Raw genomic sequence first — 15,233 nt, forward strand, 5'->3', positions numbered from 1 at the left:
CCTTTTCCTTCTTTCGTGCCCACAGACTTTGATATGGTTGAGTGAGCACTAAATAGATGCTTCATTGGCTTAAATGTAATTCTCATCGTAACAACCTCAGGAATACAGCAGGGCAAATGTTATCGTCTTTTGCAGGTCAGCAATCTGAGGAAGAGAGTAAGAATGACTTACCCTAGGCATCCCGCGAGAAGGTGTTTGGTAGAATCTTCATGCATTATTTTTTTTAAGATTTTATTTATTTATTCTAGAGAGAGAGGGGAGAGAGAGAGCCAAGGGGAGGGGCAGAGGGAGACGAACAGGACGACTTGGGGCAGGGTGTGGAGCCCGAGGCAGGGCTCAATCCCACAACCCTGAGCTGAAACCAAGAGTCAGATGCTTCACCGGCTGAGCCACGCAGATGCCCCTTCATGCATTCTTCACTAGACAGGTCCTCACTGTAATGAAACTGCTCCAGCGTTTTCAAGTTCCTGGTGGTAACGGGTTTCCAGTGGTTCTCACTGTGTGTGCAGAAATAATGCGTTAACACTTGATCATTCATGAGCTTTGAAAAACGGTTGCTTCTGGCCATTCTCCTAGCCACAGGCACTGTCTTTGCACAACAATAATACCCATCGAGGTATTGTTGGGAACACTGACCAATACCTAAATACCCAAGAGATGCCTAAACGCTCATTAAATTTGCTGCAAATTTGTAAACATAAAACTTCTTTTTCTTATGGAGGTATAACCGACATATAACCAAATGTACAGATTTTTAGGGTGCCGCTCAATGAGTTTGTGGCAATCGTACACCCTCTTTGTAAATACCTAACTTCTTGTAAATCCGCATTCGTGTATGTGTGCTGGAGAGCGTATGGTCCGTTCGGGACAGAAAGGAGCAGAGACGGACAAAAGAGATGGCCCCAGAAAGACAACATAAAGACAGATGTATGAAAAGGACCAGAATTACTCACCACTCTGACATGGTAAGTGGCCAAAGATGTAACAAAATAAATGCTGAGCGTCCTAAATAGCTTTCTTAGAAAAAAGAGGTTGGAGACCCCTGAGTGATGCAAGGCTATGTGGGCAGGAAGGAAAAGCCGAAGTTTCTGCGATGAAAAGCCAGTTTCTTTCTTTGACAACTCCTTACACACACACGAAGATAAAACCCCTCTTATCAAGGAAAAAGCAAACTCTTGACAGCTACATTCCTGAAAAATAATTGGTCAGAGGACAGAACTGTCAAAATGGCCTCAGGAGCTAGTCTTATATTCCAGAGGCTGAAATAATTTCTGCCCAAAGTGCTGAAGCGATGTGAAAAAGGGCACATCAAGACTGAATTTCTTGTCTACTGTAAGGACTTGTGGGGCAAACCGTTTTTGCTTTCTTTCCTCTAACCCTTAGGTTTTTAAACACAGACACACAGACACACCACCACCACCACCACTTTTAAGTTTTTAGTTCAACCAAACAAGTCAAAGAGTAAATCATGTTTCCATAGGTCACGTCCCTAGGAAACCACACTGCGTGAAGTCACTAAGACGTCAGTGGTAAGTAAGGAATATTCCAGGAACACTGGCTGCAGATTATATTATAGGATCTGAAAGTGTGACTCAGTACTTCCTTATCTTATCTGGATTGCAAGTTCCCTGGGTTGGCACAAGGCTTCCTTAACCAATGATTGCCCTTCCATACCACAGCTCAATGATCCCTGTGTTGTAAAATCAGTAGTATCTCGAACTGCAATACTGCATTGGATCACGTTTCTAAAGTCGTTACACAGAATGTCATTTAACCAGAGAAATCTGTATCAAATTGGCGTATTCTTTTCACAACTCTTGCCATCTCGCACACACTTCTGCGGTGGGAGACTCTGGAGTCAGATTGCCTGGGCTTAGATCCTGATTCTACCACTCCGGTGGCTGTGTGACCTTTGATAAATTACTTAATCTCTCTGTGCCAATTTGCTCATCGGCAGAGTAAGGCAAATAGTGATACATTGTGAGGATTAAACGAATAATATCCGCTCACTCCTTTAACAATATGTACTGTCTTGAGCACCAAGGATGTGCCAGGCAGTGTTTTAAGCCCTGGGGCAAACAGCAGTGAACAAAACAGGAAAAATACCTGCCCCCATGGAGGTTACATTCCAGCCTGAGGGACGGACAAGAAACAATGTTGGATGGTGGTTAAGTAATAGAAGAGAAAAGAAAAACAGAGTAAAGGAAAGAGGAGGTGGGGGGTTGCTGTTCAGAGTATCCAGGGACAGCCTCCCTGAGGTGACCTTTGACACGTAGCATAATATCTACACCCAAGCAAGCATTTAGGAAGTGTTACTGCTATAGTATCATCATTATTCATTAGACCCATACTTAACCAAATGGACTTAGGGCAAACTCCCAAGGGATCCGAAGAGGGTTACAGTTCTGCCAGGGAGATTCTAATTGCCGTGAAATACAACCCCAACTGCTATTCTGTGCTTTGGCAATCTATGGCTGTGCTCTCGCCCTCTACCCCCCCCTTCCCACCATCGCCCCTGAACTTGACATTTACACTTAAACGTCATCCTCCCAGATGCTCTGGGCTATGTTGCATACCAGCGCAGTATCTTATCTTTTTTCTTTGCTTTTAAAAAATTTTCTAGCATTTATCTCTTCTATGATGATCGTCTTACATTATTTACTCTTATTTCTGTAAGTCTGTCTCCCAGCTGGACTGTCGTCCATGAGGGCAGGGACGGTATCTGCCTTGCTTCCCTCTAAACTCTCCGCACTCCACAGCCGGCCTAGGAAGGGCATGGCCGGGCAGCTCGAGGTCTCCGCTCACCTGGGCCTACGGTTGGGCAAATGGAGCTGGTAGGGTACACACACCGTGGACCTGTGTCATGGATCTCTTCTCGTACTTCCACTCCACATAGTTTGACCTTCCCAGTATTTTCATCGTAGACAAAGATCAAAGCTAATCTGCAAGGACGTCTTTGAAGAAACAGACAGTAACCGTCCCAAGTTAAGACCCAATCTTACTATTCGAGGGCAACAGAAGAAACCCCCCAAGGGGAGATGGCAATGTCCTCCATGCAGCCTGGTATCTCGATTTTCTTGGTACAATCCTATTTGTAGTCATTATTCTGAACCAGCTATCAGTATCTGGACAAGACAAACCCTCAAAACTCTGATTTCATGACATATGGAGAAAAGAGATATCACATTCAGACTTGGAGTTATTAAGCAGAAGACACACAGAGACGGCCAGCCAGCACACCGCGTGTGAGCCTGTGCGCGCACATACAGAGAAGGGCTCAGGGCCCCCTGCAGCTGGGCTCAACAGGCCCAATCCAGGGGCAAAAAGGGTGTGTTCTGACTGTTCTCTCTCGGGCAGGGTAGCTAGGAAACAGCAATAACCATAGCATCACCTCCTCGGGTGTCATAGCACACACACCAGTTATAAGAAGCGGAAATCCAGCGCCAAGCAGACAGAGGCAAGGAATGGGTCTGGCTCACCCTGAGCACCAGCGAAACGATTCAGCAGGGCCAGCAGGTGAGCGAAACAGCACAGCTCAGGGCTGTCTGCCTGGCTTGTAGATTACCCGACCCCTTTGTCACAGCCCCCTCTTCCCCTGCATTTTCTTACTGTCAGCCTTGATCGTTCCCCATCAGTGGGTAAGCAGCAAGTAGAAGTGAACTACAACATTTAGTTGCCAACCATGCCTCCAAGCAAACAACAGAACATCGTCCTTAGCTTTGCTGTTGGTTTATTTCTTTACATACAGGATTCACTTTTCTAAGCTATTTTTACTTTACTCCTGGTCCCACCCCCTAAGACAATAGATCGGCAAGAACAAATTGTCAAAAGCTTTCTCTTTTCCTGCCTTCTACTGGAGGGCTGGCTGCACAGGACAAAGGAGAGTAGTGTTGCTTGAGGGAAGGCAAGCCTGGGTCTGCATTCAGCCTGGGCCGCTCTTAGAGAAAAGAAGGCATTTCGAGGGGGAGAAGGTAAAGGGGAGGGTAAAGAAAATGGCCAGCGTTCGGGAACTGACTCACACTGACAAAGTCACTAGAGTGAACTAGAGCTCTCGCTCTATAGGAAGCAGAGGCCAAGGCCAAGGGACAGGCTGACACGAGGGAGGAGAGTGGGCTGTTAGCGGTTTGGTCATGGTTTCTGTGTCCCAAGCAGATGCGAATCACAGAGCAAGCTGCCGGCTCAAAAGAGGAAGCCCACTGAAGAGCAGCCAACTGGGAAGTGGTGGGATGAACCCCTGAGGGTAGGGGTGGGTGGGCAAGGAAGAAGAAGGACTCAACTCATTGGCTGTGTTTCTAGAGTAGGACAAGCGTCTGTCCCCCTGCACCATGGGGGACCTCGCATGACATGATTGATTTCACACCCTGTACAGGCGCATTTAAAAAGAAGCCTGGCTGGTTTTGAAATATGAGGCCATGGTGTGGCTGACTGTATGTCTCTGGCTATTGTTTTCTGCAAGGCAATTACATTAAGTGCTTAACATCAATCCAGAAAGGAAAAATGAGGGCACTGTGTTTGGTGGGGGGAAGGTTGGGGAGCGGGGTGGGGGGCAGGGGGGCTACACTGTCTCCCTGCCATCGACAAACATGGCATCTATAGAAAATAAACCCCATAGATCTTGCGTTCAGACGGCAATGGCAAGGGAGCACACAAAGGCCCGAGAGCATGAGGTAATATAGTTGTGTCAACAATTGCATGTTACAGACGCTGAAGGTGAGTGAAACTTGCCAAGTGTTAATGGAACTGCTGGAAACAGATACAGCTGGGCACCTGCTGCGAGCCGCCTGACCTGGCCCACCCCGCCTGAGCCGGGGCCAAGCAAGCTGTCTCTCTCCTTTCTTCTCCCCCGTTGGGTCAAAATAAAGGTTGTTCCTGAATGTGTTTTAGAACCTGGCCTGATCCCGGAGCAATCGGCCGATGTCTGAAGCTGGGCTGGGCATCAAAGGCCAGGGGAGAAATGCCCCTTGTAGTTGCAAATGCCCCGGGGGCTTCCCAGGCTCTCGCGGGAAGCTTTCCTCGGGCTGCTGTTGTCCCATCACAGCACAATCTGCACAGAAGGGTCAGCAGGACCACCAGAGCGATGAGAGTCCCTAGGACGTTTCGTGGAACCCTCGCAAACAGCTGATGGTGAAAGAAATACACAAGCAAATACCCCAAAACTGCTGGAGCTCTTAGCTCACCTGCAAGCAAGAGAGACCACCGAACCCGAGGAAGCCCTCCACACATGCTTGTAAAATTGATTAAATAATTCTGTCCTGCAAGAAACATCCAATAATGGAGATGACAAGGCAAGTAGGGAATCCCCCAAAAATTCTAAACAGAAAAATACAGGCATTTGAAACAAGCTCAAGGAAGGAACCTAATGACACAGAATAATAATCCCTTTGCATTTTTCTAACTTGATTTTTGGGTTTTGTTTGTTTTTTGTTTTGTTTTTTTTAGAAAGAGAGCTCATGTGTGCAGGGGTAGGGAGGGGCAGAGGGAGACGGAGAGAGACACCTAAGCAGGTTCCAGGCACCACGCTCAGCGCAGAGCCCGATGCCGGCCAGTCGCACAACCCTGAGAGCATGACCTGAGCCAAAATCAAGAGTTGGATGCTTAACCGACGGATCCACCCAGGCCCCCCTTTCTAACTTGTTTTATAAATATTTTCAAAAATAGAGAAAAGTAGAAAAATAGAATGAACCTCCATGTACCCTCCACTCAGCTTCAATAAGTATCAGTTTCTTACTTTATCAGGTCCCACCCTTCTTTTTTCCTGAAACATTTTATTTTATTTTAAGATTTTATTTATTTATTTAAGAGAGACAGACCAGAGCAAGAACGAGAGAAAATGAGCAGGGGTGGGAGGGGCAGAAGCAGACTCCCCACTGAGCAGAGGGTCCGATGTGGGGTTCGAACCCAGGATCCTGGGATCATGACCTGAGCCGAAGGCAGACACTTAACTAACTGAGCCACCCAGGCGCCCCCTGAAATATTTTAAAGGAAAATCCCAGACATATCGCCCATAAATATTTCAGAATATATTTATAAAAGATTATTTCATTTATATTTTTTACAGAAATTTCTCTCTGGAATATTGAGAATTTAAATAGGAAAATTAGGAGAGAAGGGCCTCGGGGAGGTGATGACAGAGTTTTGGAAACTCATTCCTGCCTCCCTGCTTACCTCTGGGGAGTCATCCAAAGTCACACTTTTTGGTGCAGACTCCTCAGTACCCAGCGGTTTCCTGGTCCTGGAAATGACTCCAGCACCCACGGGTGGACCCCCACTGGTGATACCTGTGCACATGACCTGGGTTGTTCAAGGGTAGAGACTTTAGGCCAAGGGGGGCAATGAGATGCTCTCTGCTGGGGATTTGAAGTTGGAAGCAGAAAAACATGATCTACACTGCAAGAAAAGATCCCCCCACAAAGCTGGGGGTGGACCAACATTTGATTAGATTCCATGAGACACGCATAATCTTTGTAACAGATTTCCCTTTTGTATGTGAGCTAGACAGAACCAGGCGTTCACTGCTGCAGTGAAAGGACTGTACTAGAGATCTCTGTGAAGGGAGAGCATGGCCTAGAGATGGTGGTGAAAATGTTAGGAAACAAACCTCGCATGTCACGTTCACTGCTGTCTCCCCAGCACCCAGCACAGTGCCCGACATCCAGTGATCTTTCATTACCTACTTGTTGAATCAATCGAATATTGATCTTCCCAGGAGAGAGAAGATCGTCGAATCCACCCACGGTGGAGGAAGGCCTAGTGTCTTGTTAGAAACAAGGGTTTGGCTCTGACTCTGCCACTTTCTTTCTGGGCAAGTGAGTCACTTAGCCACTTTGGACCTCAGTCTCCTCATCTATAAACTGGTGATTATAAACTTAGCCAACCTCACAGAGATATTGTGAGACTCAGATGAGGTCATGCTATATGAAAGTGCTTTGTAAACTGTAAATTGTTTGCAAATGAAAGGTGTTATTATCTTTTCTACCTGGGGATTCCATTCTGCCTGTCTCAGCCTTCTGGCCTGAGAAGACTTTAGGGCAAAAGTGGGTGATGAATTGCCTCCTTCATAATTTTTTTCTTCCCCTCTTCCCAGTCTACGCACTTCTTTCAAGCTTGGTGTCTACTTTGAGCACTCCGTTTTTTAGATTAAACTGTGAGAAGCCTAAGAACTAAAGAGATTCTTCTTTTTTCTAAAACCCACTGCTTCTCCATCCATCTCGTTAGGTACTCAAGATAAATCTTGGCCACGTTGACTAATCCAGATGTCCTCTGATAGTCAATGGTGGAGAGGCTGGTAGCAATCCACTCATATCACCAACCCCCTTGGGAGACTCCCTTAGTCATCTGACTGAGCACGGGGGTCTGTGGAAAGCACGAGGCAGAAATAAGCAGGAGAAATAAGTAACCATCATTCTCAGTAAGGCTTCCAGACTCAGCTCTCCTGCCCAGAAGGGCCACCAGGTTGGAAAGAAGCAAGTAGGTTGTCCTGGTACCTGAGTCATGAAACAGCTTGAACTTGTCCATTATCTGAACAGTGCAACACTTAGAGAACATTGCTGCATTGTTCTGTGCCCTCAGGTTTCTCGGTGGCAGGCCAATCCCGGACCGTGCCAGCGAGCACATAGCTGTGACGATTTGTCCGCCCCTGCAGCCGTTCGTCTAATCGAGTGCACTGGGACATCATGTCATAACGTTCCTACCCAAGGAAACAGGAGTGGGCTGTGGGGGAAGGGGATTACATCATCATTATTATTGTTATTCACTTATCAGATGATTATTAATTATACTTCAATTAAAGGCTTGCTCTCTTTACAAGCATGAGCTCATCAGCCCTCACAATGCCCAAAGGAGGTCAAGAACCAGGAGACGGCTGATTTGCTCATGAATGCAGCTGACTCGAGCTTCAGAAATCCTGAGATCTTTTCTCCCCCCACTTCCCACTGGGGATCCCCAATGGTCCCCATGTATATGTTGCCCACATTTCCGACCCAACACTCCACAGGTAGCAAGAATTGAATTCTCCTTTCTCAGCTCTTGCATGGGTTAAAAAAAAAAAAAAAGGCAGAGGAGAAACAGTTAATCACAGACACTCCAAAGCAGCCAGCTCGCCTTCGAGATAAATATGCCCACGGAGGCAACTTCACAGTGGATCCGTGACTTTCAATGAAGCCCTGCACAGTTCCTGGGTGTCATCTTGGCCGGCGGAGGCGGGTGGGGCCCGGCTTTGGTAATCAGGAAGTCGTTTGTTACCAGAGGCCAAAGAACAGGGCGTCAGACGAGGGACAGTAAATGGTGAGTACGTGCCAGAGCCTTTCGGAAGAGGCTGTGCCACAGAGACACTAAGCTGAGGGTCGGGGGCCACAGCCTCTCACCTTTGCAAGATGCAGTTCCTGTCCCTGTGACAGCATCCCTGGGCCCTGCTCTTCTACCCCAAGGCACCTTGTAGCCATGGAGCCCTGTCAACACCCAGCCAGACCCCAAGCCAGGGGAAAGGTTTCCCTTTAAAATCAAGACCAAATAGGGGTGCCTGGGTGGCTCAGTTGGTTAAGCATCTGACTCTTTTTTTTTTTTGAAGATTTTATTTATTTATTTGACAGAGAGAGAGAGAGAGAGAGATCGAGCACAAGCAGGGGGGGCGGCAGGCAGAGGGAGAAGGAGAAGCAGGCTCCCCCCTGAGCAGGGAGCCTGATGCGGGGCTCGATCCCAGGACCCTGAGCTGAAGGCAGATGCTTAGCTGACTGAGCCACCCAGGTGCCCCAGCATCTGACTCTTGAGACCAGCTCAGGTCTTGATCTCAGGGTCGTGAGTTCAAGCCCCACGTTGGGCTCCACGCTGGGTATGGCACCTCCTTCAGAAAACAACAACGACGACGACAGAATCCAGATCCTATAGAGTAACTGCTGAGTTTAGGAGGGTTTTTTCTTTTTTCTTTTCATTTCTTCCTTCCTTCTTTCTCTCTGTCTCTGTCTCCATCTCTCTCTCTCTTCTTCCAAAGAAGAGGATGAGTGGAATCTCGTGGCAGGCAGGGGAAGGTACAAAGTTCCACAGCGGGCCACAAGTCCCGTCCCACAGCTGCTACCCTCTGCCTGGCTCCAGAGTTAATAAAACCTGAAGGAAGTGGAAAAGAGAGAAGTAGAAACCTGAGGCCCGAAGTGCTTTATCTTGAAAGAGATCAGCATTTTAGTTAGGGGAAAAGGTTTACTAATTAAAAAGCCCTTGAAAGAAGTGAATAAATACATCCCCAGTTAGTTATCCTGCGCTGGGTTGGGGGAGGGGGCGGGAGTCCTGGGCTTTGTTCTGTAAAGGGTATGGGCTTTGCAGAAGCATTTTGAGTGAAGGGAATAGGGCTTTACCCTCCCCATCCCTCCTCCCACTAGCTTTACCCAATGAGGCTTGTAGTGATCTAATCTGAAAGAGATAAAGCCCAATTTCCTCAGCGCGGGAGCTGATAAACACCAAGCCAAAGACCAGCTCCGTTCACAGGGTGACAATTAAAGCCCTCAGGAATCCAACCAGTATGGCATTCAAAAGGACAAGGACAAACTCCTATTTCTCAATGCCGTTCTGGGCAGCTGTAAGCACCTGTCCTGGTGGAATTTAACCCAGTGGAGTCAGCGCTGCCAGCATCCATGCCTTTATGGGTTCAGCTAGACCACATCAGCACGTGACCCGTCCAGCCAGCCTATAACTTGCTGATCACAAACACCAGACGTTCCTTAATGGAGCATTCCACAGGGAGGAGAAATTCCACAACAATAAATGCCAACATAGTTTCTTACTGGTTAAAGAAGAGTCTAAAATTCTAGAAATTATTTAATCCCACATTGAAGGATGGTGTCTTCTTACTGAAAAAACACACATGGCAAGATATTATCTGACACTGTTGCAATTTACTAGTTCTGCAGAGCAAATTCTGTTCTTCCGAGTACTTGGAAATAGTACAATGTTGTGTGTGTGATATGAGATTGGAGACAGAGGAAGCAAAGCAAAAGGAAAGAATATGCACGGTCATGCTCTCAACACCAAGAGGCTTCTCGAAGGTATAACCCTGAGAGAAGCGGGGGAAATTGGGGCAGAGATGGGGGGCATCCCCCTAGGAAGTCAGCCATATCTTAGTATGTTCCCCTGAGAACATATAGGCCAACAAGACAATTCTCCATTTGGAATAGAGTTGATCCTTGCTGGAACAGAAAACATGGCCTGTGGACATCTGGCAGTTCTATTCTCTAATGCACCTGGAGGCCACATTGTGAACGCCTTAAGAGGATCAAGAGAAAAACAGTCTTGCTGAGAGTTTAATGGTTCTCACTCTTTTTTTTTTTAATATGAGAAACTATCTTTTTTTTTTAAAGATTTTATTTTATTTATTTGACAAAGAGAGACAGCCAGCGAGAGAGGGAACACAAGCAGGGGAGTGGGAGAGGAAGAAGCAGGCTCCCAGAGGAGGAGCCTGATGTGGGGCTCGATCCCAGAACGCTGGGATCACGCCCTGAGCCAAAGGCAGACGCTTAACGACTGAGCCACCCAGGTGCCCCCGAGAAACTACCTTTTTAACTGATATTTTTCTTGGAGCTCAATTACACAAAACAGATAACTATGATATTTTACTAATATAAATTTATTTTAAACTTTCATATTTTTAATATTAACTTACCCATCAATGAGAGCAGCGGATAAGTCCTATGAACATAAATATCTGAAATTGGATGTTACGCTTTGCTTACTATTGATTCCTACAACCAAGTTACTTCAATTGTGTTTGGTTATGTTTTGGCCATTTAAGAAAAAATTCTTATGTATTTCAAAGTAACTAGAAAACCCTAGTTCACACAGACAAGTAGATGCAAAAGAAAAGTATGTTTTTTTTTATAGTTTCCTTCCCATCATAGTATATCCCTCAAATGAACAAATCTAAAAACTTAGACAACGAGTCAAAGAGATTTTAGTTTCAAAGTTTAACCACAACAATATTTAACAATGGCTTGCATTTCTCACCATGATACATAAGTCAGCAACAAACACCCCAACCCTCAGTAAGTGATAAAATGTCTCTTGTAAAATATGATACTTTGACATGTCATGACACATGTGCCAAGACGATGAGCCTCAGCCTTTGATATTTAATTGAGCTGTATAGTAATGATACACAACTTTTACTTGAGCAGAGTTTTGTTTTTTTTAAACTAGGTCTTATTAAAAAAAAAAAAAGCCCATGAAAAATTACCAACTTTCTGAATCGATGATGCATTTAGCAGAATTTCAAGTACATCCTCAAAAAAGGTAGAAATTCCAAGGCATCTGCGTAGCTCAATCACTTAAGCTTCTGACTCTTGATTTCAACCCAGGTCATAAATCTCAGGGTCGTGGGTTCAAGCCCCATGTTGTGTTCCTGGCTCAGCGAGGAATCTGCTTGAAGATTCTCCCCCTCTGGCCCTCCCCCCAACTCATCCTAGTGCTCTCTTGCTCTCTCTCACTAAAATAAATAAATAAACCTCACAAGAAAAAAAAGTAGAAGTTCCATCCTGAAGAACTAGCTTATAGTCCAAATTTATGTATTGATGGTCTTCAGTACACAGAACTGTGATATACACTACATTTAAATGAATGTTTTTATTATAGTTTCTTAAATAATTAAGATATATTTAAAACATAAGTTTGTATAAAACATCTGTAGAAATCCTGAAGAGCCTTCCAAGAAATTTACGTGTCCAGTATGGGTCGAGTTTGGGGTTTGGGGGGTGGAAAATGAGGAGAGGTATATGAATGGTGAATGAAAGAAGGGGTCAGATTCTAAAGGACCTTATACATGATGTTAAAGAGGTTAACTAGATTCTGAGAATCACGGGCAAGAGAGTGACACAGTAAGGTCTGCATTTTAGAGAGACCACACTGGACACGCTGTGGGAAATAATGCATTTAGGGCGCCTGGGTGGCTCAGTCGGTTAAACATCTGCCTTCAGATCAGGTCATGCTCTCAGGTTCCTGGGATCAAGCCCCACATGGGGGTTCCCTGCTCAGCTGGGGGTCTGCTGCTCCCTCTACCCCTCCTCTCACTCATGCTCTCTCTCTCCCTGTCTCTCCCCAAAATGAATAAATTAAAAAATCTTTTAATAATTTAAAGAAAGAATGGACATCATGGATTTGGGTGGGAGTGACAGCGAGAGCAAGAAGGGAGACAGACTGATCAGTTAGGAGCTGCTGCGATATTGATTCCAGGTGAGGGATGGCAGTGGCCAGATCGAAAGTTACAACACTATGGCAGGAAAGAACAGGGGTGCAATTCTAAGGTCGTCAAAGAAGGGCACGGTCATTGGTTAGATGAAGATGGAGGGACGAAGGAACAGAGGAAAAAGAGCGATGCAAAATGTCCAGGCACAGGCAGTGGAGTGGACAGTGTCCCCATGACCAGGGCAGGAAATTCCAGAGAAGGCTGCGATGGGTGCTGAGAAAGGAGCTGCTGAGGTCAAAATGTCGGGTTTGAGATTCAAGGCAATAAGCAGTCACTGAGTCCCTGCAAAAACTATGCCCAGCAGAGTGTCATGCATGAGAACAGAGAAGCAGCAGATGTCTCCTTCACGGAATTCATAGCAAATGTAAACAAGCAATCTGATTCTAAGGCAGAAAGGGGCCAAGGCTTTAAGGGAAGTAGGTATCTTTGGAAAAATAAGAGATGGTATCTGAAAAAGGTTCATAGGCCTTAAAAGATGAATGCGATTTGATTTTCTGGAGCTGAGAAAGGAGAAAGACATCCCAGGCAGGAACAACAGCATAAGCCAGAGATGGAAGCAAAAATAAATAAATAATTAAATAAATAAATAAATAAATAAATAAATAAATAAAAATTTTAAAAAATTAAAAATTAAAAAAATAAATGGATGTGACATTTGTGGGGGAACTAGAATAATCCCATTTGGTTTGGGGTAAAGAAATGCCAGGGAAGGCTGAAAGGCAAACTAGTGCAGATTGGGGAAGGCCTCGGCTGTCCTGCTGTATTCTAGGGCCTGTTCTGTACGTGCAGGGAGCCCGTGAAAGGCTTTGACAGGGAAAAGCATGAGTTCTCGGCTTCCAGTCCCTGCAGGCCTGGCTTGCTCCCTCCGCTCCCGGCCGAGGACTGACTGCGGGAGCTGCCGGGCAAGTATGTCCCTCCCCATCCATCCCCACCCCAGGTAAATGTCACTCTTCGTACAAAGGGAAATACCAGCCAGCGAGTGAAAAACCACCGCAGTGGGGCCATATGGGTGAAATCATTCCGTCTGAGTCACTAACGCTGCTCTTTAACTTATTGTGGAATCTTTGGTTTGTGGTGTGGGGGTGGATTAATTGGCAGAAATTACAGAAGGAGCTATTGCTCCATCTTGATTTTAGGAGCTTGTGCAGAGAGTTCAGAAATTCTTCTCGTACTTTGGGGTCAGCGCTTCGTTCATAAACAGAGAGAGAGTGAGATCCTGACCTAACAAGGTGAATTTCACATCCTAGGTTAGTGGTCCCAAGAATGCCTAAAGTCGTTTGTCATCAGAATATAAAAACTGAACTTTCCTTCCAATACCAAGTAGATCGGTTTGATAAACACTGAATGCAGAGCATGGAAAAAGAAAAGAAAAAGAAAGAGATTCAGTGCAGGCAGCTATGAATGCCATCTTAATTCTAACCACTGCCAATGGAAAAACCAGGAGAAATGAGTCCGAAAAGGTCAAGATTTTTCCAAATCAAGGAAGTTTCTCTAGGCTTCTCATTCTGTTTATTTTCTGTCTGGCTACATCAGACTGCAACATACCTAGTCCATATATCAACGGTTAGTTTCACACACAAGTACGTACGTGCACACGCATGTTGGGAAGGTGACCAGAAAGCCACCTGGAGAGTTCTTTTTAGAAACTGTTTGTTTAAATGGACTTCAAAATTTTCGGATGATAAAAGGTTTTACCCCATCTGAGATCGCTCCTAAAACATTTGGAAGCTTCCATGGATTACTAAATCCTAAATGAGTAGTCCCTAGACAAATAAATGTTTATACATTGGAGAAGGAAATTGTTAAGAATTCTCATCAGAGTACTATAAGTTGGCTAATTGAAATTAAATTTAAAAATTTAAAAATTTAGGGGCGCCTGGGTGGCTCAGTCATTAAGCCTCTGCCTTCGGCTCGGGGCGTGATCCCAGAGTCCTGGGATCGAGCCCCACATAGGGCTCCTCCACTGGGAGCCTGCTTCTTCCTCTCCCACTTCCCCTACTTGTGTTCCCTCTCTCGCTGGCTGTGTGTCTCTCTGTCAAAAAAATAAATAAAATCTTAAATAAATAAATAAATAAATAAATAAATAAATAAATAAAAATTTAAAAAAGAAGTTATTATCAGAGACACCCAATTAGAAATGACCACTGTCAGGAGAGTTGGAGAAGGAGACAACCAGGTGGTCTCTTTCCAGCTGAGACAAGTTGGATGGAGTGGGAACAGGTTTTTCCTATAAGAAGCTAATGGAGGAGTATCACACCGCCCCCCACTGCCGAAAGTAAATAGGAAGAAGATCAATGAATTTGTTTTCTCCAACAAGTTACAAATCATGAGCCAAAGTTTTTAACCTGGTACGGAGAAATAAAAAGCTTTAATTGCTCTACAGTTCCAAAGTGCTAGAGACAACGATGAGTGTTTTTAGACTTCTGACTCACAAACAAGATTCAGGTAAACGAACTACTCAGGTCTCCTAGACAGCCAGTTAGAGGAAGCAGCGGTAATTAAATATTAATGTTAAGGGGCGCCTGGGTGGCTCAGTCATTAAGTGTCTGCCTTCGGCTCAGGGTGTGATCCCAGCGTTCTGGGATCGAGCCCCACATCGGGCTCCTCCACTGGTAGCCTGCTTCTTCCTCTCCCACTCCCCCTGCTTGTGTTCCCTCTCTCGCTGGCTGTCTCTATCTCTGTCACATAAATAAATAAAATCTTTAAAAATATATATTAATGTTAAATAGTTGTCTTTGTATCTCAACTCTAAGTTGCTTTTTTTTAATACAAGGTTAGCCATGAGTGAACCAATGATGGCAGTTGCCTGAACTGGAGGCATAGTTCTTGGGAAGTAAATAACATCTGAAGGATTATTATTGTTTTTAACTGAAACTCATAAAATTGGCCACAAGTGTCAATTAGGTATTTGGGACATTTTGCTTGAATTACATAGTTTGGTCCTGCCTTTCAGTGAGTGAAATCAGAATGAGCCAAGTTGCCTACCTGGAAAACTCAAAACAAACCACAGACT

This window comes from Ursus americanus, chromosome 10 (assembly GCF_024610735.1).
Source record: "Ursus americanus isolate L20-20 chromosome 10, mUrsAme1.1.p, whole genome shotgun sequence".
Classification (NCBI taxonomy): domain Eukaryota; kingdom Metazoa; phylum Chordata; class Mammalia; order Carnivora; family Ursidae; genus Ursus; species Ursus americanus.